This window comes from Carassius gibelio, chromosome B19, assembly GCF_023724105.1.
Source record: "Carassius gibelio isolate Cgi1373 ecotype wild population from Czech Republic chromosome B19, carGib1.2-hapl.c, whole genome shotgun sequence".
Classification (NCBI taxonomy): Eukaryota; Metazoa; Chordata; class Actinopteri; order Cypriniformes; family Cyprinidae; genus Carassius; species Carassius gibelio.
Window position 1 is genome coordinate 15,786,958 of NC_068414.1, and position 25,467 is coordinate 15,812,424.

Consider the following 25,467-nt stretch of genomic DNA (forward strand, 5'->3'; position numbering starts at 1 on the left):
AACGTCTGAATAATTTAAATCTGGTAAAAGATCTTGTGGTGTGTTCTGCCGAATGTTCAGCAGTTCATCCCTGGTGAAACTGATAGTGTTTGTTAAACAAAAAACAGGAAAAACGAACAAAAACAGTACAAACACTGGAGAGCCAAGCACTAAAGCAGCCCTGCGCGGCGCCATCGAGTACCAGAGAGCAGTGGGGTTCAGTGGCCAGGAAATCTGAGTGGGGGCAAAACAGGACAATAGCAGCAGAGACACAAGGAAAGAGAACCCGATATATAGAGCAGTATACATGAGGATCAGGTGAAAACAATCAAGCAGACAAGGGCTAAACAAGGGGGCGTGACCAGGGGTAACAAGGAGGTGGGACAAGAGGTGCAGGTGGCAGACACGAACAAAGACAGAACCATGTGCTTAGACACAAAACAAACAAAGAAAAATGGAACAATGTGTAACGGTGGCTGCCCCAAAAAGAATTTTATTTAATAAATGTAAATTTAATTTAAATTGTTCGGACGCCAGACAAGCAAAACTTGTCAAGAAAAAAATATATATTTATGATTTATTTATTTATTTATAATGCGTAAGTAATTTCGGTTTCCCCGTAAATAGCTCAAGCCACTGTTACACAACAACAACAACAAAAAAATCTATTTTTAACAAATGATGGACAACATCACTAGTACCTGAGGCAGGTGAACGAACCAGACTGGATTGTGTTGCTCCAGGCAGGTGACCGAACCATGCAGTAGAGCTCAATTTCCCGACACTTCGGCGATCGCACCCAGTCAGCGCATCCACAGATTCCAGCACAAAACAGCAACGACCTTCAGGTAGCTTGCGTCCCATTCCAATACAACCTACACGTATTGTTTGTTTTTACTTCCCTCCTCCTCTTCCGTTCCTAACTCGCTTCTATATTAAATTTTCCCATTGATTTCCGGCCATTAGAAAAAGTGAAAAGCTAGCATGGATTTCTTCCAAATCGCCACAAATGACAACATGGACAGGACTGTCAAGGCAGGATCCTGACAGTTTTCCCATTTTTCTGAGCGGTGCCAGCCTGAGTTATTTTCTGTTCATTGCCAGTTCATTCAAGAAAGACAGTTAACAATCTAGCTTCTGAGTACTAAGTTATTAACCCAACAATAGCGGGGTCAGTTAAATTTTTTTGTAGTGGGCCACGCAAACATATGTGTTTGGTTGTGTGGGCTGTGAGTTGAAAAAGGTTGGGAACCACTGTCCTACATCATTTTTAACAAAAAACATTGGTAAAATATATATTTGGGAGTCTTAGACCTTTCCAACGATAAATAGTTTGTCAAAATTAGATTAGATTTGATTGTAATATAGTGAAGTAACCATAGGCATCCCGTATTCAGGGGTGACAGCTAAGGGGTTAAACAACACGCCACAGGATGGGAAAATGATAACTGCGTCAAGCTGAAACTAGCAAAAACACTTGTGCTGCGCCTTGTATCATAGGGCCCTAGGAGTGAATTAGTGATCTCCTGAGTTACATAAGTCCATGTTCTTTCTCATCTTAGTGTAATTAAAATTACTTTTTCTAATTTAACACTTTTTTGAGTATAGTGCGAGCAATTTAATGTGTCTTTTTATGTTGCACTATGGAATTAAATCTGCTTTAAAAAAATATTTAAGAAAAAAAAAATCTTTGGACACATAAAATCTCATTATGTTTTCTCAGTTCTCACATTCATTAACCTCAACCTCTACAGGAAATATAATTTAAAGATAACTACAAACTATCATTAGTTTGTCTACAGTATACTGCATGACAGAATAATGTGGTCTAAATTTGTAATCCTGTTAACCTTATGGTGTATGTTTAAATTTATTGTTATTAATATTTTCATTTCATACATTTTGTCTATTCAGTTTTAATTTGATGTTTATTCATTTAATTTTAAAAGGAGAAAATCACTTAAATTAAGGGCCTCATTTATTCATTTTTTACATTTGATCCTAAATTCCATGGATGTTATTTCATGTAAAAAAAAAAATGAGGAACAAATCATAAAGGCAAATACTGACATGAAAATGTCTGCAGGACTACAAACTTTTTGGACTCATATACTAATTTACCAAAAAAATTAATAAATAGGAGAACCATTCAGTCAAAGGTTCTTTAAATAACAATTTCTTTCTTATATTTGTATCATCTGAAGAACAATCTTCGTCATTAAAACGCTCATATAAAATGCAAACCACATATCAACTGAACAGAAAATAAAACAGCTCATAATATTTAGTTTGACCACTTGAGATTGATTAACATTTCCTCAAGACTAAGCACATCATTTCACTGACTGCTTTTAAGAAAAAGAGATATTTCTGAAGAGTTTCGGGCGCCTCTGGCTGTCGAGACAGGGATAAAGTCTGCTGTGTGTGGGATGATAAACATTCTGTTATCTTCTTGTTTGATGTTGTTCACCCAGTGTTTGTACTGAAATTAAAATTGCCCCCAAAATCCATCTGTCCTCTGTCAATGTCTTATGTAAGACACAGTCATACTTACATAATTTCTGGATGCTCTCTAAATCTCTTCGAAGAGAATTATGTGGTGCATTGAAGAACAAAGCTTGTCAGAGCCACCTCAACTATCAGAATACAACAGTGCATAACGTTACACATAATATGATCTGTCATGAAATGTTATGTAAAGCATGTTTGGCGTCATTGATCTTGACAATACCCATTAGAAATAATGCCAATAGAAACAGCCATATCTATATATATTACTCTGTTTTTCCTTACATTACTCTTCAGATAGATATTATGTTTGTTATTTCATCAAACCTGGTAACTGTAGTAACACCTCATACCAGTCTTCTTGGAAAAGTACCATGTTTTCCCAGAAGCCTTTGCTTTTCACTGTGTGCTGTGTGCACAGAAACACGCATACTGGCTGCCAAGAAACACTCCTGTAGTCCCTTTCCATGAAATGTTGATGCTTTTCTTTCAATAGCTGCTGTTTTATTTTCCCAAGAAGCTCTGGAGAGCATATCCATTTGGCTATAGCTGCATGGGTACATTAATATTTCCACACTTACAGTGAAATACTGTACCTCAGCCCATCCCTTCAACTCATACCATCATTTCAAAAGGCATGAATGCAGTGATGGCCATATGAAGCAACATGCTCTCAAACTAAGCATACACAAGGCTTAGGCCCTTTCCATTACTGACATAAATATTCTCTTGTGTTCCTCGGGTTGGAGTGTGTTGAGGGAGCGTTGAACTCCCTGAAAGGGCCCAGATTACCAGCCACATCAAGCTGAGTTCATCACATTGCTCTTAAGATACTGGCATGTACTTAACTGTCAGTTATAGACATTTAAGGTTACTGTAAAGATAATGTACTTACTAAAAATGTTAAATTAATATAAAGTAAATATTTTACAAAATGTTTTGCAATCTAAAATTGCTATAAATTCCAATGACTGTCTAAGTTATGTTCCAAATTTTGAGGTTGATATCACAAAAAATGAGGTTGGGAGAAACTACATTATTATTTTTGATGCATTTTCCTCTCACTGATGTACGTCACAATATCACTTTTAATACAAAGCAGTCATCAAATATGTAAGCTTGAGACTCAGACCTTTAGATTAGAATAAAAGATTTTGAATATAATATATTGCTAAACGTTTTGTAATGTGACATCTGAGACTGCCTACTAGGGGAAAAAGCACACTAAAAGGTTTTAAAGTACCATTTCCAACATGATGAGCATTAACAACAACAACAACTACTTAAAAAATATGTGACAGGGGAAAAAGCAATAAAAAAAGAGCAGGATGCTGAGTTAACAGGTTTAATGAGCCAGAAAGCAGGAGAAAAATATATAGATACATATGGATAATTTTATAAAATAATATATTTGCAATATAATATAATGTTGCAATATAATATCATGCTGCTGTCCACTGTGAGGCACTCCAGGAGAAATATTCCTCTATTTTATTATATAAAAAAAATAAAAAAAATATGTTTTCTTTTTTTTTTTAGACCTGTCTGCACCAGCAATATACACGCTACTGACCTGGTAGGTCACCACGACATGAAATGCCACTTTTCCTTTCTCCTCAGAAGCATACAGTACAGTTTTTAAAGTTGCAGTCCTTTGAGGGGACAAGTGCATATGACCTTTGGATGAGGTGATTTTGAATGTCTCAATGCTTCAGATTCTTTCACACAACAAACCACTTTTGAGCTCAAACCAATTTGATTAAACATGCACAGAGGAAAAAGTCAGATCCTAGATTATAGTTTTTCAATCCAATTAAAGGTGTCTGTCCTGTCTCTGCCACACTCGGAAAAACAGCTATAAAAAGCAGCACTCTGTTTGTTTGAGCACTCGTGACATGTCAGTTTCGGGCTCTGCTAAAGCTGGGAACGTGGAATGAGACTTGAAATTTGTCCAAAATATATAGCACAGGGGATAGAAGGGTTTGAGAAACCTGTGTGCTAACAGTCATAATTTTTGCAATTCCAATTGATGCCAGAAATTACAGCCTGTTTTGCAATGCAGCTTTGCATGAGCTAATGAATTCAACTAAGTAGCATAAATAATGTTGAAATACTTTTGTTTAAAAAAGTAATTATGAAACACATTGACATGTTTTAGTTAAATCATGGTCACAACTAAATTAAAACGAGGAAACGAATAAGTATACAGTATGGTTTAAAATTATTTAACTAAAATGGCAGAATTAATGAATAAAATATGGCAAAATTAATAAGTCATGGAAAATAAGCATCATTATTTTGGGCCACATAAAAAAATAAATAAAAAGAATAATAATAATAATAATTTATAATCCCACCATATAGTCTACTTTAAATGAGAAGAGAAACCCTTTTTAATGAAAAACAAAAACAAACAAAAAACAAAACAAAAATATTACTATTATTGTTCATAAACTGTCCAATTAATACACATTGTCAGTTTTCTGTGTTTTTAAGTTTGAATACAAAATACACTCATATTAGCATAATAACAATTAAATTAAATTATGTACAATGTGATACGAATATATAAAACACAGTATATAGAAATAGAATCCAGTGCTTTACATTCAGCTCCTGAATTGTGATTATTACCATCATTTCTCTGTTATGAAATGAACTGACTTATGATGCGTTGCAAAGAGAATTATAATCAATGTAATGAGAACATGTTGAAAGGTAGCTATTGTATTTATGATAAATTGCATGGGTAATATTTATACATATATCAGTTATTAGATTACAGCTGAGGACGTTTTTGAAGTAAACATTAGAAATTGCAGTTTGAAAGTGTTCGTTGACATGCATCGGTGGTTTGATCCTTTATTAGCTCATTTTGTCTTCAGATGAAACTATTCATATAGTCTTTTATTCAGACTCTCAGCTGAATTTATAAATCATAACAATTAGCATTGTTAGTTGGAAAGGTGCTTAATTGTTGCTTAATTAACTCTCAGTGACAGAGACGTGCGTGGAATCAAAAGCAGTGGCCAAGGGCAGCAGGAGCCGTGTGGACCAGCAAACCAACTGCCGTCTCTGAACGCTTGCCAACAGATCCCAGACTAAAGTCTCACTTCAACACTGACACCGATGGGAATTAATCACATCCTGGAGAAAATTCCCTTAAAGATCACAATAGAATCTGTACACTCAGGCGTTTTGAGCGCATTTTACAGTAATATTGCTAAACATTTTGCAGGCATGTTTGTCCTTTGGGGGCCAGTTCAGCAGGTTGTGTGTGCTAGCTAGGGACAAAGACGTGAACATGTTCGTCTGTTGTGTGGTGAACAGATCTTCTGTTGTGTGGGTGAGAAAGAGCAACAGAGAGGGGGAGAAAGGAGGGAATGTGAGATCTCCACACACCAGTCGAACTCCATCACATCAGTTAGTCTTCTCTGCAGTACAAGGCTAATTTGATATGAGCAATATTTACCCAGCGCGCTGCTCTCTCCAGCTCTTTCTCTGCTCCTCGTTCGGCTGTACCGCTGGGTGCCCATCTGCAGATAGGGTAAGAGGATAAATACACCCTGGATGCACTCCAGTCACTCCCTGCATGCTTGACTAAGAACAGATTTGAAAGCTGGGCTGTAATATCACTGTATAAATCTAAGAACCGCGGTGCTAACAGAGGCGAACCAAGATGAAGTGGGGGCCCCAGGCAAAATTAATAGATTGTTAACCAAAATTACTTTGTTAACGTATCTTCATTACCTAGATATGTATTTCCAACCCGTTCTCATCAGTCTGCGTATAAATAACACGACTTTACACTTTCTATTTGCGTGTAATGCATACGCCAAATGCCATTTTTGCGTGCATATGATACGCCAATCCTTCCCATTAATTTCGGTGGAGAGCAGATGCGTCCAAATAACACGCATCATCTTCAGCGGCAGTGACGTCACTAGCGAGGCTCGTTCAGTTCACCTGATGCGCGTACACCTTCAAACAGGTAAGCAAGGGTAAATATATTTTTTTATTCTTCTTTTTGTAATGATATCACGTGGTTAAGCGTATTGTTTTAATTATTTCAGTATTTCTGCATCACGTTAGACAGGGCCGTGTTTTTAAAGGGCAGTTTATGCTCAAATTATGGGTCAGTGGGCTGCTCAGCTAGCCTACCATTGTCATTAGCCTAAGCTAACCTGTACTGTTTATAGACCTGTTGCAGTTTTAAATAAATTTATGATGTGACATATGGGTCTTCAGCTTTTAGACATGACTAATACAAGCACAACAAAGCACCCAACCCAATATCGCGCGATAATCGTGATCGTGTAAAAAGTCCACACATTTAGCATATTTTTACAATACTAGCCTAACTTTTGCTTGACCACGTCATGTGTAGCCAATACACACACAGTAACTACAGCATATTTACCATGCTTCTCCTACTGTAACCGTAGTTTTACTCTGGACTTTGTAACGCACATAACCACGACATTTACTATGGGTTTACCATAGTAACCATAGTTTTACTCTGGTATTTGTATTTACTAACACACAATAACCACGACATTTACTATGGGTTTACCATAGTAACCATAGTTTTACTCTGGTATTTGTAGTTACTAACACACAATAACCACGACATTTACTATGGGTTTACCATAGTAACCATAGTTTTACTCTGGTATTTGTAGTTACTAACACACAATAACCACGACATTTACTATGGGTTTACCATAGTAACCATAGTTTTACTCTGGTATTTGTAGTTACTAACACACAATAACCACAACATTTACTATGGGTTTACCATAGTAACCATAGTTTTACTCTGGTATTTGTATTTACTAACACACAATAACCACAACATTTACTATGGGTTTACTATAGTAACCATAGTTTTACTCTGGTATTTGTAGTTACTAACACACAATAACCACAACATTTACTATGGGTTTACCATAGTAACCATAGTTTTACTCTGGTATTTGTAGTTACTAACACACAATAACCACAACATTTACTATGGGTTTACCATAGTAACCATAGTTTTACTCTGGTATTTGTATTTACTAACACACAATAACCACAACATTTACTATGGGTTTACTATAGTAACCATAGTTTTACTCTGGTATTTGTAGTTACTAACACACAATAACCACAACACTTACCAGGATTTTACCACAGTAACTGTTTTTACTCTACACTATTTGTAAAGCACAGTAACCACTAAGTTTGCCATGCCTTTAATATCTTTTTGTGATGTAATTGTAATTCAGTGTTTTTTCTGTCTTGCAGTTACGTCAGATTACATACTCCACAACAACCTGTAATCCAGCAGATCTTTAAAGAAGCCATCTCTTGTAAAATCTCTCTCTCTCTCTCTCTCTCTCTCTCTCTCTCTCTCTCTCTCGCTCTGCTAGAATTAACAGGGAACTTCAACTCCACGCTCCCAATGCTGATATTGAAGAAGCTGTCAAGGGGGCTGAACAAGTCCTTCAAAGGATCAACCCTTCACAGGTAATGTTGAAGACTCTTAGTTATAACTGATTTGCTTTAATGAACGCATCCTTATATTATGTGTTAATCAAATATTTTGGTCACAGATCATTTTAACACACTGTCTCAACATGTTTATATTTCAGGAAGGCCTGTCATGAGATTTGAATTTGACCATCTTGTGCATTTATGAAGAAGACCAAAAGCTGCAAAGGCAAACACTTCCAATGGTACGTCAGATACATTTTTCTCAGCATTTGATGTTTCTTAAATTTTGGTTCACTTAGCCCATCAGGAAGAACACTCAACAAAGAGCATGTTGTAGTAGTAATAATTCATCCAATAATCATATTATATTGCACAAGCGTACTTGTACAAAATTCTACAACTTTTACTCCTACTGCTGTTATTGGCCATTACCACAGCTCCCATCAGATTGTGCCCATTGTAAGAGTGTTTATATCATGAAGTTTAAATGAAGTCCATTGTATTCTTTATTAATCTTTACAAATTGGTGCCGCCTCTTCCTGTTTCAACAGTACATGATATCTGTCCACACCTCATAGTCTGCCTTTCTTTCTATGGTGATGTTACTGAACACATCTGTCTTAGAAGCAAGAGAATGGAAATCCTAGTTTAACTTTTCAAGTGCTACAAATCAGATCTTCAATGAATTTGGGCAATCAGATCACTTAAAGTTGTTCACACAAAGACCAATAACTATAATGAGAAGTATTTTAGCATCCACACCAACAGACAATACTGTTCTCTTAAATCTCTTAAATGTTCCCCTCATTCTGTTAAATTTATACACAAAATTCTGCCTTTCTCTGCCTTTTTCACTTCATCTTCATGCTGTACTCCCTCACTCACACATTCTTTTATGCTCTGTTGTAAGGCAGAAACTGAGAGTTTGCATGATGGCATTTTCTCAGACGCTGAATCTGATGTGTACAGATGAACTCAGGAGCCTACTAGAGTTGCCAAGGAACTTGTGCTTGAAGTATATAATTATATCTGCTTTATTTATATTTTTAAACAACAATAATGATTAAACATGGGGTCAATAAATATTTTCTTGTTTTACAGCTGAAGACCAGAAACGCAAAGAAAATCAGTCAAACCAGTCCTAAAGAAATGAGGAATGAACATGGACTTCTTGTGCCCCAAAAGAAAAGACAGAAAGGTGAAAAGTTTCACATTTCAATTTGTATGTCTGAATTCAATGCAGTTATGTGTGGTACAACATTGATGTTGATCTCTCAAAAGACTTTTCAAGTCCGCAGTTATAGTTTTTCACATATACATCTTTTTTATAGCTCCTAAAATGAGCAAATAAGCTGTGCATCATCTCTGTGATTTGGGAAGGAAATGACTGAATATGGTGAGTACTGACACCTGCAACTGTATTCACCAATACTATTACTCTAGAATGGTTATTGCTGTTATTGCTGACTTATTGTTTTGTCTGTTTGTTTGAATTAAGATGAAGCCAATTGATGAAGATATCAATTGAATGGCCACCGAGTGCATCACTGCTACCTGAACCCATCAGTTATCTTCTGTGAAGACTGCATTCACAAACCGCTCTACTGCGACAGCTCAGATGTTACGGCCTGTAAAAGTAAACATCACAGCTAAACAACGAGAGCTAGTTGTGGTGGGATTCTTTTGGCCAATATCCCCAACAAGAATCAATGTTAAGTCCAGTGCAACAATTATAAATAAAAATACTATATATTGTTTATTGATTTACCATAACCTAAATACATGTTTTGGCCCTCCAGGACATCTAGACCAGGTGGAGTGTGAGGAGGACCGTCAGAGACTCCAGCCAGCCGAGCCATGGATTGCTCTCACTGTTACCATCAGGCATGCGTTATCACAGAACCTACACCAGCAGACAGTGAGACAAGTTCCTTTCACAGGCAATCAGACTGAACTGAACTCATACCAGTAAAACCATACACACCCCACCAACCTCATATGCCCTGCACTCTTATCAGTTATGCTGACTGGACTATTGGATATTATTATGCACCCTGACATTCTGTTTGCACTAATTCATACCGTGCTTTACTGCAGAGATGTATGTGTACTGTGATTATTATTGTTTTCAATTCATGCTCTTTGTATAGCATAATTTTTAACATATATTGTTCTCTACCTGAATTGAGTCCCTTATATATGTGTGTTGCATATATATATATTCAGAATTTGTATTTCATATATATTCATGAATTAATTCATTTGTCATCCATACTGTCACGCTGCAGTCTGCACCCAAGACTTTCATCACCTGTATACTTGTGTTCATTGTATTGTGACAATAAAGATATTTGATTTAAATTAGTTACATGTCTTTTGTTCATCAGTTGTGCTGTAGGGTGCTGCATAACAACTGCAAAAAAAAATGTATGACATGGAAGATTATGATATGTCCAGGACATGGACAAGCAAGAAGAGGAAGAAAAGCAGGAGAGCTCTAAAAACTTGATGTGATTCTTTGGGGCTCAAGACATTTCACCATGCATGCATTTGCATGGTTTCATCTGATTAGAAAAACATGGTTTTAACATAACCCATTTTTAATATTGTTAAAAATTGTATATCATTTGTCTTAATACACTACTTTAGTTGTCTTTATGTTGTATCCTCCAGTAAAGTACTGCACATGGTGTTGGATAATAAAGTAGGGTGAATATTCTATATTAAGAATGGTGTTTGGTAAATACACCATTTAATTTTGCAAACAATAGATAAATGTGTTTTAATTAAGAAATGAACATTTGGTTACATTAATGACATTCAGTTAGATGAAGGGCAGGCTGAAAGCTGCATTAGAAGATACTGCATGGACTATAATGCTGCAGGAATTTCATGTACAACTGAAGGTGATGGACAAGGGAAAGATCAACATGAATCCAGTACTGTATAATAAGCAAGATGAGCATGCACATTACTGATGTTTAGTACCCGAGGAGGACAAATATGAGGAGTATTTTACACAGAGACACAAATTAGCTCTTAATATTATGATTCTTTGCATTGCATGAATTGTATGGCTTTGCACTATAAACTACACACTCTCTGTACCTTGTCTTACTGAATGACACATTGACACTGTGAAAGTACAATGAAGTGTCACAGTATGTATTGGTTGTTTAAATTGGTGTCTTTGTTTACTTTCAATACTGTATCCTTGCACCTGATATAATTCAATATTTGGAGCCTATTCCAAATAGGCACTGATGTATATTTTTATGGTTCTATTTTTATTCTAAGATAAACATGACTTACAACTTACATATTGGCAATTTGTTGAAAAGAAAAACTTAAAAATTATGACTCAGCACAGTCTGTTGTCCATGATGAGAAAAGGTATGTGTATGTTTTACTGCCCTTCCATCTTCAAGGGCCCAGTAGAGTCCCCTAGAAGAGCAAAAAAATGTAAATTTCAAATGGCTGTAAATCAAAGTCTGATTATAGTGTCAAAGAAAAAATTGGCAGGACAACTACTTATGCTATGCTAATTAAATAATGTTGGACAGAGTTTTCAAACATATATGGAAAGGTGGTATAAAGGTGTTTAAAAAAGTGCACTTAGTAAAATATCGAATTTCAGCCTGCCTCTTAAATATGTCATTAATGTTTACACAATGAACATGTTTAGATGACCCTTTGTTAAAAAAGATTGCATTTTCCCATTTTTTTAATTATTAAACATTTTAAACTACATTACCCATAAGCCTCTGCGATTCTATCGTATGAACGCGAGTAATATTAGCGCTGGTATTTGGAGTTTATTGGAGTTGTGCTTAGGGTTAGGGTTACGATTTCGGTAAAGAGGTAATTTCTCACGACATAGCAACACTGCATTGTTAACTGAAGGTGTTACTGACGTAATAATTACAGTCAAACGGACTTTGCAACATTAAGCGGTTTATAATTTGGGTTAAAAGATAGTCCAATCACAGCGAGTTCTGCGAGAGCCAAGGGAACGTCAAAGCCAATGGTAACCCAGTTGAGCAGAGGCGTCACACTAACTTGTACATATATGGTCATTTATGCCGGGAGCTTCCGGGTTCCTGTAGTGAATGGACAGAAGCTGCAGTTACCCTGATGCAGCAAGAAATACGTTGATTAAAGGTGTTTTTTTGTTTTGTGTTTTAATGAAGGTATAATGATTCCCATTGTATTGAATAGGCTACATTGTTTACACTAATATTAGTGTACAGTACTTAAACTCAAAAGTTTGCATATACTGTGTGAAAAATAAATGTCAAAATGTTTCATTTGCTTAAAAAAAACACCTCTGAAGATTATTTAAACACAATATTTTTCTACTACTCAATTTTCCTTCTGTAATATTTACAATGTATTTATAGTGTATTAAAGGTAAACAATTTATCACATCTACGTTTCATGGAAATGGACCCTAAAAACTTGCCATTCTTAGATCCACCAGTTGAACTATAGGAATAGAAAACAAACAAACAAACATCATGACATCAATCACTCATTGTCTAGTCATTTTACAGTGTTTATTGATATGTCAAACTTTTCGCAGATAAACATAGTGCCCAGAACAGTCTCTCTCCAGTTTATTCCACTATGAAAAAAAAGAAAAGTTGATAAAAAAAAAAAATGCATAGAGGTAACTAAGTGAAAACAAACAAACAAAATTGCAACAGAAACTCCCTTCAAAAAACATAAGTTTAATATTCAAAAATAAAAAGGGAATTTGTTTACAGAAATCCTGACAAAAGATGCCAAAGAATAATCAAGGCTACAGTTGAAAATATATTGTTTTCTTCCCTTTATCAACCAAATAGGCAAAAATGATTAAGAACAATGCTCCAATATTTTACAATTATCACCTTTAAAAACATATATCCTGTAATCATTGTTTGCTTCTATTGTGAATAAATGCAAAACAAATAAATGGTTAATAATAATTATTATTATTATGTGTATATATATATATATATATACAGGAGTGCTTATAGTAGAGATTGGAGTGATGAATGTAGAGGAAAAATGAATACAAGCAGAAATGCTAAGACTGGAGGTTGGCAGTAAAGGACTGAGAGCAGATGTGTCACACAAGAGAGGAAGATCTGGAAGCTTTTGAATGGGCTGATATTGTGAAGAGCTGATGAAGAATGATTAAGTAATCTGTGAGAAATCCTGCAAGAAGAAACAAAGATAATTTATCACATTATGAACAACAAAAACACTGACAACAACAAATGGCAGAATACAACATACTGTAACTGCAGTGTGCATAGCAGTAATTGTACAGTATTGTCTGTTGGTGTGGATGCTAAAATACTTCTCATTATAGTTATTGGTCTTTGTGTGAACAACTTTAAGTGATCTGATTGCCCAAATTCATTGAAGATCTGATTTGTAGCACTTGAAAAGTTAAACTAGGATTTCCATTCTCTTGCTTCTAAGACAGATGTGTTCAGTAACATCACCATAGAAAGAAAGGCAGACTATGAGGTGTGGACAGATATCATGTACTGTTGAAACAGGAAGAGGCGGCACCAATTTGTAAAGATTAATAAAGAATACAATGGACTTCATTTAAACTTCATGATATAAACACTCTTACAATGGGCACAATCTGATGGGAGCTGTGGTAATGGCCAATAACAGCAGTAGGAGTAAAAGTTGTAGAATTTTGTACAAGTACGCTTGTGCAATATAATATGATTATTGGATGAATTATTACTACTACAACATGCTCTTTGTTGAGTGTTCTTCCTGATGGGCTAAGTGAACCAAAATTTAAGAAACATCAAATGCTGAGAAAAATGTATCTGACGTACCATTGGAAGTGTTTGCCTTTGCAGCTTTTGGTCTTCTTCATAAATGCACAAGATGGTCAAATTCAAATCTCATGACAGGCCTTCCTGAAATATAAACATGTTGAGACAGTGTGTTAAAATGATCTGTGACCAAAATATTTGATTAACACATAATATAAGGATGCGTTCATTAAAGCAAATCAGTTATAACTAAGAGTCTTCAACATTACCTGTGAAGGGTTGATCCTTTGAAGGACTTGTTCAGCCCCCTTGACAGCTTCTTCAATATCAGCATTGGGAGCGTGGAGTTGAAGTTCCCTGTTAATTCTAGCAGAGCGAGAGAGAGAGAGAGAGAGAGAGAGAGAGAGAGAGAGAGAGATTTTACAAGAGATGGCTTCTTTAAAGATCTGCTGGATTACAGGTTGTTGTGGAGTATGTAATCTGACGTAACTGCAAGACAGAAAAAACACTGAATTACAATTACATCACAAAAAGATATTAAAGGCATGGCAAACTTAGTGGTTACTGTGCTTTACAAATAGTGTAGAGTAAAAACAGTTACTGTGGTAAAATCCTGGTAAGTGTTGTGGTTATTGTGTGTTAGTAACTACAAATACCAGAGTAAAACTATGGTTACTATAGTAAACCCATAGTAAATGTTGTGGTTATTGTGTGTTAGTAAATACAAATACCAGAGTAAAACTATGGTTACTATGGTAAACCCATAGTAAATGTTGTGGTTATTGTGTGTTAGTAACTACAAATACCAGAGTAAAACTATGGTTACTATGGTAAACCCATAGTAAATGTTGTGGTTATTGTGTGTTAGTAACTACAAATACCAGAGTAAAACTATGGTTACTATGGTAAACCCATAGTAAATGTCGTGGTTATTGTGTGTTAGTAACTACAAATACCAGAGTAAAACTATGGTTACTATGGTAAACCCATAGTAAATGTCGTGGTTATTGTGTGTTAGTAACTACAAATACCAGAGTAAAACTATGGTTACTATGGTAAACCCATAGTAAATGTCGTGGTTAGTGTGTGTTAGTAACTACAAATACCAGAGTAAAACTATGGTTACTATGGTAAACCCATAGTAAATGTTGTGGTTATTGTGTGTTAGTAACTACAAATACCAGAGTAAAACTATGGTTACTATGGTAAACCCATAGTAAATGTCGTGGTTATGTGCGTTACAAAGTCCAGAGTAAAACTACGGTTACAGTAGGAGAAGCATGGTAAATATGCTGTAGTTACTGTGTGTGTATTGGCTACACATGACGTGGTCAAGCAAAAGTTAGGCTAGTATTGTAAAAATATGCTAAATGTGTGGACTTTTTACACGATCACGATTATCGCGCGATATTGGGTTGGGTGCTTTGTTGTGCTTGTATTAGTCATGTCTAAAAGCTGAAGACCCATATGTCACATCATAAATTTATTTAAAACTGCAACAGGTCTATAAACAGTACAGGTTAGCTTAGGCTAATGACAATGGTAGGCTAGCTGAGCAGCCCACTGACCCATAATTTGAGCATAAACTGCCCTTTAAAAACACGGCCCTGTCTAACGTGATGCAGAAATACTGAAATAATTAAAACAATACGCTTAACCACGTGATATCATTACAAAAAGAAGAATAAAAAAATATATTTACCCTTGCTTACCTGTTTGAAGGTGTACGCGCATCAGGTGAACTGAACGAGCCTCGCTAGTGACGTCACTGCCGCTGAAGATGATGCGTGTTATTTGGACGCATCTGCTCTCCACCGAAATTAATGGGAAGGATTGGCGTATCATATGCACGCAAAAATGGCATTTGGCGTATGCATTACACGCAAATAGAAAGTGTAAAGTCGTGTTATTTATACGCAGACTGATGAGAACGGGTTGGTATTTCATTATAATTGTTAAAACACATAATAGAACATTGTTTTTAAACAAAGTGCTTATTCTTTAACAAAATATCAATCTTTATCTTATAGATCTAAGACTTTTTCTATGTACACAAAACAAAACTATTTTTCTCAAATGTTGTTCAGAAATCTGTCTAAATCTGTGTTTGTGAGCACTTCTCCTTTGCCGAGATAATCCATCCACCTCACAGGTGTGGCATATCAAGATGCTGATTAAACAGCATGATTATTAAACAGGTGTACCTTAGGCTGGCCACAATAAAAGGCAACTTTAAAATGTGCAGGATCTAAAATCTCGCCTAGGGCACCAAGCCTGAGCCCTGCTTGCTCCTGTTAATCGTTTATATTCTATATTAGTTCATGTTGTTTTTGTGCAATAAATGAATAACAATGTATTTGTTTTAGATATTTTATGTTTAGATATTTCGATTTTGCAGGACTCCCGTGAATCATTTTATTATCCTGCATACACACACACACACACACACACAAGTGTCTACCTGCCCAACAGCACTCACCCATGTTGTCCCTTGCTCTACTCTGTGTCGAGTCTCGTCAGAGCAGGTCTCTAATCCACTGGAACGTGACTAGACAGTGCGTGTGCTACATCCTTTTTACAATCTCTAGATTATAAAACACTGCATTCTGTCAGCATTGTAACGTAAAGTAACGTATTGTTGCAATGCAATGTACGACAGTAACGTAAAGAGACCTCGGCTTGTAACTGACTCTAATTACTATTTAGAATTTTATAACGCTTTAAATTAATGGTTAAATTAACTCTGTTATTAAAAAAGTAATCAAATTGCAGTAACGCGTTACTAAGTAGCCTAATGTGTTACTGCCCAACATTGCTCCTGATATAATCAATAACTAACTACACAATGAATATCTTATTTACATCACGTATGCTTTCTTTTTGCCTTGTTATAATAGGAAGATAAGTGAGCGTATAGAACTAGGTAAACTTGCAAAAACAAAAATTAGATAACAGCCGATTCTGACCTCTGATTGGCCAGTGCTTTCAACAGCACTATTGTACTGCTTATTGCACTTCTGGTTACATGCTAACTGCATTTCGTTGCCTTGTACCTTACATGTGTAATGACAATAAAGTCGAATCTTTTCTAATCTAAAGTTTCCCTCCCTTTAAAAAAAAGAAAGTGAATAATTCTCTAAATAAGAAACTAAAACTGCCAGCAGATGGGGTAAATGTCTTTATGAGTCTTTCATTAGATTCGCTCAAACGGCTGATTCATTCAGGAATTCTGTAACATACAGCACTTGTGTGACATCGCATATCCGTATTGTGTGAAATAAGAGACACAAACGCATAAAGGAGCATTTTTGCCCAAATATCTTTAATTTTAGAGCATAACTCCATTCATGGAGTTGTTAACCTGCATCATATTTGTCATTGTCAACATTCATCTGTACGAAATGTAAGAAGACGTACAGGGGCAGGGCCATTGCATTAACGGTGTTAAATGATGTTTCTCTATAGCTTTAACTGTATTTTATATCAAATAAAAGCAGGCTTGGTAAACATGATAGCTTTCAAAACATCACATTTATATTCTTCAGTTTCACCTCTTTGTTTTTTAACTGCTTGTTTTCTTAAAAGCCTCTTACACTAGTTTTCTCTTTTCTACATGTTTTCATTGTTATATATGAACTAGAAAACCTTGCTATGTGTATGGCGTCAGGCTAACCAAGACATGTCATAGCACTGGCATATTATTGGAGTTTTGATTGCTTCTCTTGTCATCATATGTAAGGTGCTTTCGGTAAAAGCATCTGCTAAATTACTTGCATATAATATAGTCACACTACTATATGGAGAAGGAGATCTCAGACAGACAGGTAAGTGTAATATTTTATTTACAGCTTGGTGCGGAGGGGAGAGATGCAGAGCAAACTGGTGAGCTACTCAGTCTGTGAGAATGACCGGACTTACATCAGGCTGATAACCAATTCTTGCATCTCTTTACAGGTCCGACAGATTATGCAGACGGCAAAGACAGGCGGGTAACAGGTTAGAGTCCAAGTAGGCGTGTTAGGTAGAGTACTTTTTCTTTGCAGGTTGGTAGGCTAGTGACGGAGATGTCAGGACGTGAGAATGCAGGTGAGTAAGAAGGAATCAGGTATGAGTAAATCTTGACGAGACCAGACAATGGCTGCATCCAAAAACTTAGACAGCTGACTTGTTGCCTCGCTGCCCTATCAGGCAATGACTTGCAGGCAGCACTTGTGCATGGAGGAACCTCACAAAACTGATTTCAGACAGACTTCTGAGGCAGAGTAACAGGTTAAAGACCTACAGCTAAATATAGAGAGCTTTGGTGAAGTAAATATAAGTTTCTTCAAAAGTGAAAAACATTGATCAAAAACATACATTTACACACAAACTGATCACAACTTTCAGCGGCCACCTTTATTTTTTAGCTTAACTGTCACAGAACACATAGGATTGTGGGATATCTAAGGCAGCGAAAGAACAGCAAGATGAAAGCATCTCAGGAGACATGAACTGAAGCTCTAGCATTGAATTCAAATGGGCCTTGATGCATCCTCCAAAGGTAGCATTTTTATTATTTTTTCAGACGCAGCCAATGAGGGGGTCAAAAGTGACTACTTATATATAGTAATTGATGAGGTGAATGGTGGCAGGTGTAAACGGGTGGGATGCTGGGAAATGGAGTCTTTAATGAAGTAAGGCGACTGAGCTGGTGACTGAGATGGTGACTAGTGATATATATATATATATATACATACCTTTTCAAATGTGGTGCAAATTAAAACTTTGTTCACAGCTCAGTGATGTCATAGTCTGAGAAAGGCATTAGTATCCTGTCGCCTCTTCTTCTCTCTGTTCTCTCATCACCTTCTGGCTACTGTCTTCACTATCTGTGTAGTGTTTTTTTAATGGGCTGTCAGTGCAAACGTACCAAATCCGGTTTCATTTGCTCTTGCTTGCTAAAGCAATTGTAAAGAGGAAATCATATTTCTTATTTGTTTGCATTCAATTACATTGCCTGTCACAAGTGCTGCTGACGTCAGTGAAATGAATCCTGAGCAAACAAACGATAAGTTCAATTCGTGGACACACACAGAAATAAAACAGAACAGCATTATCTGAATGTAATACGGACTCGATGACTGGAGTGTATACTTGCACAGACAAATCATTAGTGCTTATCTATTGTAAATACTCCCCTTTTGAAGAACAGGAAGTCCCTTCTTTGAATAAATAAAACCCCAGCATCCACTCATCATGAATTATTAGCAAGGCGAATAAAGTCTAAACCATGTAAAATCTGTTTGGGTGTAAAAAAAAAAAAAAAAAACCCACTACCACCACATTTTTCAGGCAGTGGATGTTGCCACAACTACCATCACTTCAGACTGTATTTTCAGTTTTTTTTTTCTACTTATTGTCTTGTCAATCTCCTTCAGTCTTGTTCCTTCTCTCCCAGTCATGCTATTATAACCCTCCCCAGGGCTTACAGATAATGGGGAAGGTGTAAAAGAAGTGCAACAACCACAGTGTGTTTCTTTGCAAGCACAAACACATTTATTAAACACAAATGGTAATAAGAAGTGGCAAAGAAACGAAAAGAACAAAAAGGTTTAACCCACCACAGACCATAGGGTTCCCCAATCCCATACAATGGTAATTCCACTATTAAAGAGTACACTCAAATCACAGCACAAAACCAATAACACTACAAGTGTAACAGAAAACCAATACGCACTTGACTCAAACCACAACAAATTGTGCCCAATCACCTTAAGAGAGTCAACCATACATACATACAAGAATGGGAACCCCTTTGTCTTTGGTTGATTAAAACAAAACAAAAACAAACAATAAAAACAAAATCACAGTCCCACAATAAAATCACTTCATCATAGTGTAACGTTTAAAAGTCATATCTTACAACCCAACATTAACCCACCAATATTTTAGATAAAAGTAAACGGCAAACATGCATCATCTGCAAAACAAAGAAAATACAATTCATGATTGCCCCTTTAAAATATTAGAATTAAAAACAGAATTAAAAGCACTTAACACAATTAAAAAAAGCAAACTTCACGTACTCCCATATTCAATTAAAATCAGTACCTGTGTTAATGAATGAAGCTACTCAATTTCTGAGGCATCCACCATTATATATCCTTTAAGCATACTGTAAAACAAACAAACAAACACACGTTAAAATGGACCGCACTAACCATAACCATGAGTCACAACCCTTACTTCCACAATTTGCCTTAATAATGTTCACAAGGCAACGACTAGTTTCATTATCACCAAGCGTTGAAACATAACACACAGCTTCTCCTACTCAGCACATGGTCCCACAAAGAGAAAGGCCAGAAGATTTGGTTTCCCCCTTTATAGTACTTGGACTCATGGGATCTGTAGTCCAACACATTTGTAGTCCCAAGCATGCCTAATATGGAGCCACTACTAATGCTACCTCCACCCCATTACACTATCTTGCCTCTTTTCTACCTGTTTTTATCTCAGACTGGTTGGCTTTCTCTCTCTTTTCTAGTCTGGTGAATCATGTGACTGGTTCTCCGTCGAGGCACGGAGCCTCGTGATTGGCTGGTAGCACTCCAGGTCTACTCTCTGCATTTCTGTTGGGAACACAAACAGATGCACAGATGAACAGATGGAGATAGAGAGAGGGAGAGACAGAGACAGGAATATTTGTAACTATTTATTGAGGATGCACACTGTACACAACACACGTCTTTTTTCTCATAGCTAAGGCATGTTCTTGCAAACATTAAACTGTTGGAAACTATTTATCTGTGGCACAAATGTCACTCTGTCCTTCGACTTTACATTAGTAGATCAAGTGGCTTGGCTGGTGGCTTGCCTTTCAGGGCTTTTAATATCTTGAATGAATTGTCTGCACTTTGTCTCACCGCACTTATCCCGATAATTACATGACTAAAAAGTCAATATGCCTGCATCTTATGATGGCTATTCCTAGGGCTTAAGAAGAATACTAACTCATTATCAAAAACATTGAGGTTGTTTTCCCTGTTGAAAAGAACAGCTTAGACCAGAATCCGTTTCAGTGCTGGTCAATGACAGTTTATGTTAATTAATGCTAGACTGGTGATGCTCACCCTCAAAACAAGTTTATTCTGTAACATTTTATAGTAAAATGTTTTAGTAGGGACCGATTCTCACTTTTAACCGTTTACTTATAAGCATGCCTATTATTAACATATTGGTTGTTTATTAGTAGCTACATATAAAGCACATATTCCGCCTGACCATATTAGTTAAAGCATTAATTAATGTTAAGCAATGGGCCTTATTGTAAAGTGTTAGCAATATATTTGACATTTTGGTTAAAAACTAAACTAAAATAAACTAAAGTAGAACTATGAAAACTAGTTTGTCTAGTTTGTTTCCTAATTAAACTAATTTATATTACATTCTATTTATAAATGTTATTAGAAGTTGATTTAAAGTGATTGAAAACACATTTCTCTACATTTTCCTTCTTTGATTTTGTTAAAACATATATCAGCTTCACTAACCAACTAGTCAGTTGTTGGAGGACTAGTCACCTATGACCAATCCCTTTTGATATTCAGATTTGTTGTAAGATTAATCAAAATGAAAGTTTATAACAATAAATGAAGTTATAACAGCTAAATCATGGCTACTGTCTATTAAGCAGGCATGAATTTACCTATATAAGCTTCTATGGACTTTCAAGCCAATCGTCTACCTTGTTTTTATTGCTGCTGTTTGATTCAATTTTAAAATTAGAATGTTTGTGAGAACATGTTTTTAAATAATATTAATTATAATAATAAACTTTTAGATATCGATCTGCATAGGTAATGGACATCAATTATGATCATCTTTGCTATCTCCATTATAGACATTGTGAGTAAAACAGCTCCACATACTGAAGCAAAAGGCCTGAACTGGAAGGAACATGACCTGTTTTACAGATTACACAAGTAATTCTACTATTACAGTGATAGTTTAGTCAAAAACGAAAATTCTGTCATTATTTGCCATTATGTCATTCTAAAACTATACAAACTTCTTTCTTTTGTACAACAAAAAAATATTTTGGATAATGTTGGTAGCCAAACAGTTTTAGTTCCTTTGATTTCATTGTATTGATAAAAAAAGAGACTTTTTTTTTATTATTTTCTTTTTCTTGTTCCACAAACAAAATACATTTATATAGGATTGGAAACGTCATGAGGGTGATTAAATGATCTTTTATGGAGTTTTTCAATGACAAATTCTTAAAATGTTGCCTTTTATGCTCAGTAGTTTTGAACATTTGACAACGTCCTTGTATCTTTGAGCAGAAGTGCATCAGACTGCTATAACCGAGTGAGTGAGTTGGTGGATCACCTTTTTAGTGAGCTCTGGAGACCTTGAACACTTTGGCCCCTATAGACCTCCTTAATTGATTTTACTCAGCACTTTTCATGCTTGAATGCATCTCTCAGGGAGGGACATTTTTATACCACAGATAGATACTAGCTAACCAGAGGGGAAAAACCTTGTGTAAGTTTTTACTTTCCTAGCAAGAAATGAAACACAGGTCATGATGAAGTCTATTTGCCAGGTGTTTATGACTGCTAAGCTGTGTTTAGGTAACATGATTACACTGGGTGGGGTGGGATGCGATTGAATGAGACTGTCTTAAAGTACACAACTGTCTGCAAACAGACATTTTTCTAGAAATCAAATCAAGTAATTATTATTATTAATTTTGCAATCATGTTGAAATCAAATAAACAAATAACAAACACAATTAAATCACCAACTTTCCACTGCAAGAATAAAACCATAAATTACTGTCAACTATATGAGGAGCTCCACCACGAACCATCACATTTTAGTCATTCTCTTGTGCTGAACAGGGTGTTTTATTTCTGTACAGAAATAAAAATTTTCATATGCTATTTTAATGTAACATCTCAAAGGAATGTAAAAATCACTTTAAAATTTTTGGAATAAATGATGACCAGCCATCCATTCATATTATGACTTCATTATCACCTTGGGTGTGCATTATTTTCTAATAATTCAATTCAATTAAAAAAAATAAAAAATTCCACTAACACACCTCCAGACATTGTTCAGATGCTGTATTTCAAAACATTTGTCAAGTTCCCTCTCAAGAACGGTCTCTCGTCATGGCGTCCTTGGGGACTTCCTTCCTTCCTAACCTACCTGAAATCTTATTGCACAATGCCAGTGAAGTTGCAACTCCAACTGACCAATGCCAGATAAGATGGCGAATAGGGGCTGGGCCCCCGCCACTATATAATGCACCATATTGGCGGCATAAACTCAGAATCTTCCTCTTTCAAACATCCTACTGAAGCCAGCTGTAGAGAAAACGCAGGAAGATGGATATCCCTCTCGTCATTCATTCTTGTTATTGTCAACATTTGCATTCTGTGTTCAGGACCCATCGAGGCCTTGGACACCCACAAGTTCTGCATGTGTTGCCTCCTGCATCTGTGGAGGTAGCATTGACTGGGTCAGACTGCCTGCACAGCGAGGAATTCTCAGTGCGGGGTGGGTGCTTAGGGCCCGGAGGAACGTTGCGCAATTCAGCCCCCGCTCTCCAATGTGCTTGAGGGATGAGAGTTTTGGCTTTGGCGCTTCAGAGTTTACAGCATATCATTGAGTGCAGCAGGGGACGAAGACGATCTTGACGAGGCACTGTCCCTAACGGCATCCGAGAAAGACTGGGCCCGCACTCCAAGGGAGCATTCTGAAGTGGAGGGACACACTGCGTTCCAGGATGAACTTGTCCGGATTCTCACCAGGGCCGTGAGCAATCTCAGCCTAGAGTGGGAATCCCCTGTGTCAGGTGTCAAACCCCCGCTTACTCTCGACATCTCGCACATACGCATGTTCGCGTTGCTCGTCTCACTCTCCCCATTGATCGGTTAGGCACGACCCTCTCTAACAAACAGCGCTCCCACTCGTCCCGTGAGTTTCTGAATACGCAATCAGGTGCAGTAAAGAAACTGTGCTTATAATTCAAATGTGGTGCAAATTAATACTGAGTTCTCTCACAGCCACCCAGCATTCTCATAAAGATCCTAAAATATTCCTGAAATGCTCCAGGGTTTATGACACATAAAGTATTTCACAGGTTTATGAAGAAAGCTGGAATTGACTATCTAGGAAATTATTTATTTATTAGTCTTTATAATTACCCTTTAATAAGCAAACATCATTATCACTATATTTGAGAGATTCCTTTGTGTATGTGTGTCTATGCGTGTGTGTGTGTGTGTGTGTGTGTTCACAGCTCAGTGATGTCACAGTCTGAGAAAGGCATTAATGTCCTGTCGCCTCTTCTTCTCTCTGTTCTCTCATCACCTTCTGGCTACTGTCTTCACTGTCTGTGTAGTGTTTTTTAATGGGCTGTCAGGGCAAACGTACCAAATCCTGTTTCATTTGCTCTTGCTTGCTAAAGCAATTGTAAAGAGGAAATCATATTTCTTATTTGTTTGCATTCAATTCATTGCCCGTCACAAGTGCTGCTGACGTCAGTGTAATGAATCCTGAGCAAACAAACGATAAGTTCAATTCGTGGACACACACAGAAATAAAACAGAACAGCATTTTCTTAATGTAATACAGACTAGATGACTGGAGTGTATACTTGCACAGACAAATCATTAGTGCTTATCTATTTTAAATACTCCTCTTTTGAAGAACAGGAAGTCCCTTCTTTGAATAAATAAAATCCCAGCATCCACTCATCATGAATTATTAGCAAGGTGAATAAAGTCTAAACAGTGTAAAATCTGTGTGGGTGTAAATTTGAAGAAAACAACAACACATTTTTTCAGGCAGCAGATGTTGCCACGACTACCATCACTTCTGACTGTATTTTCAGTTTTTTTTCTACTTATTGTCTTGTTAATCTCCTTCAGTCTGGTTTCCTTCTCTCGCAGTCATGCTATCTTGCCTGACTGGGAAATAAGTGTCTAAAGAGGAAGAGTGTCCAAAATAAACTGGTAATCTGGTGTCCTTGTTGTGTTATGGGGTTCATGTAGATGGGGCAGTGTTCAGGAAGGGTCCAGGAAAGGGGCAGAGTCCGGCAGCCACACACGCTACCCTCTTCCGTCTGGGGACCGCAGGTCCGGCAGCTCATGCATCTGGCAGCATGGGAGTCCCTTACGAACCCTTCCTGGACCCACGAGAACACCAGAGTGCATCAACGGGGAAGAGACAGATCTCCCGAGGAAAGGTGCATTGGGCTTTGTAAACAGCGCCATTGATGAGGCTCCATTTACATCAGGTGTGCCCCATTGCACGCCGCCAGCCCTGGCTCATCCAGTGCCCCTCCCATCTCACACAGCCTGGTGAAGGGCGGCGATTAAGGGACGGCATACCGATAATAATTAGGGGGGAGGCAGCAGACTCATGAAATCCCCCCCCCTTGCACCGCGCAGGAACAGGGACAGAGAAACCGAGTTTTAGTCAACAGCCTTAACCAACCGCATGGTAAAATGACAATAAAAGATAAGTCACTTACCCCTTTTGTGGCTGGGAGGCCGTCTCCGTCGTTCCTCTGTCCCAGTCTGGGTTTTCGTGAACTTTTGCGAGCGAGAGGGAGTGACGTCACCAGGTGTTACACAACTGTGCTGTCTATGCTCCACCCTGCCCACATTCTTCACCTCTGTGGTGGGAGGAGCATACAGCAGACACAGCGGGG

General features: G+C 36.9%; 2 long non-coding RNA genes across 10 annotated transcripts; one reads left to right on the forward strand and one right to left on the reverse strand.

Annotated features, from left to right (window-relative positions):
• The first annotated feature begins 6,231 nt into the window (after window positions 1-6,231).
• On the forward strand, window positions 6,232-10,326 carry LOC127978596 (uncharacterized). 6 transcript variants are annotated; one of them, XR_008158564.1, is made up of 8 exons: window positions 6,232-6,488; window positions 7,777-7,998; window positions 8,124-8,207; window positions 8,876-8,980; window positions 9,067-9,163; window positions 9,297-9,361; window positions 9,464-9,676; window positions 9,765-10,326. It is a non-coding gene; the product is annotated as an uncharacterized LOC127978596 (long non-coding RNA). The 6 variants fall into 6 exon arrangements; XR_008158563.1 differs by having other exon boundaries at window positions 6,232-6,478; XR_008158567.1 differs by having other exon boundaries at window positions 6,233-6,488; window positions 7,902-7,998.
• A 2,173-nt stretch (window positions 10,327-12,499) lies between these two features.
• On the reverse strand, window positions 12,500-15,690 carry LOC127978764 (uncharacterized). Of its 4 annotated transcripts, none has more exons than XR_008158635.1 (4): window positions 15,467-15,690; window positions 14,024-14,243; window positions 13,815-13,898; window positions 12,500-13,167 (listed from the first exon to the last, which is right to left on the reverse strand). It is a non-coding gene; the product is annotated as an uncharacterized LOC127978764 (long non-coding RNA). The 4 variants fall into 4 exon arrangements; XR_008158636.1 differs by having other exon boundaries at window positions 15,457-15,690; XR_008158638.1 differs by having other exon boundaries at window positions 14,024-14,120; window positions 15,457-15,683.
• Window positions 15,691-25,467: the final 9,777 nt, after the last annotated feature.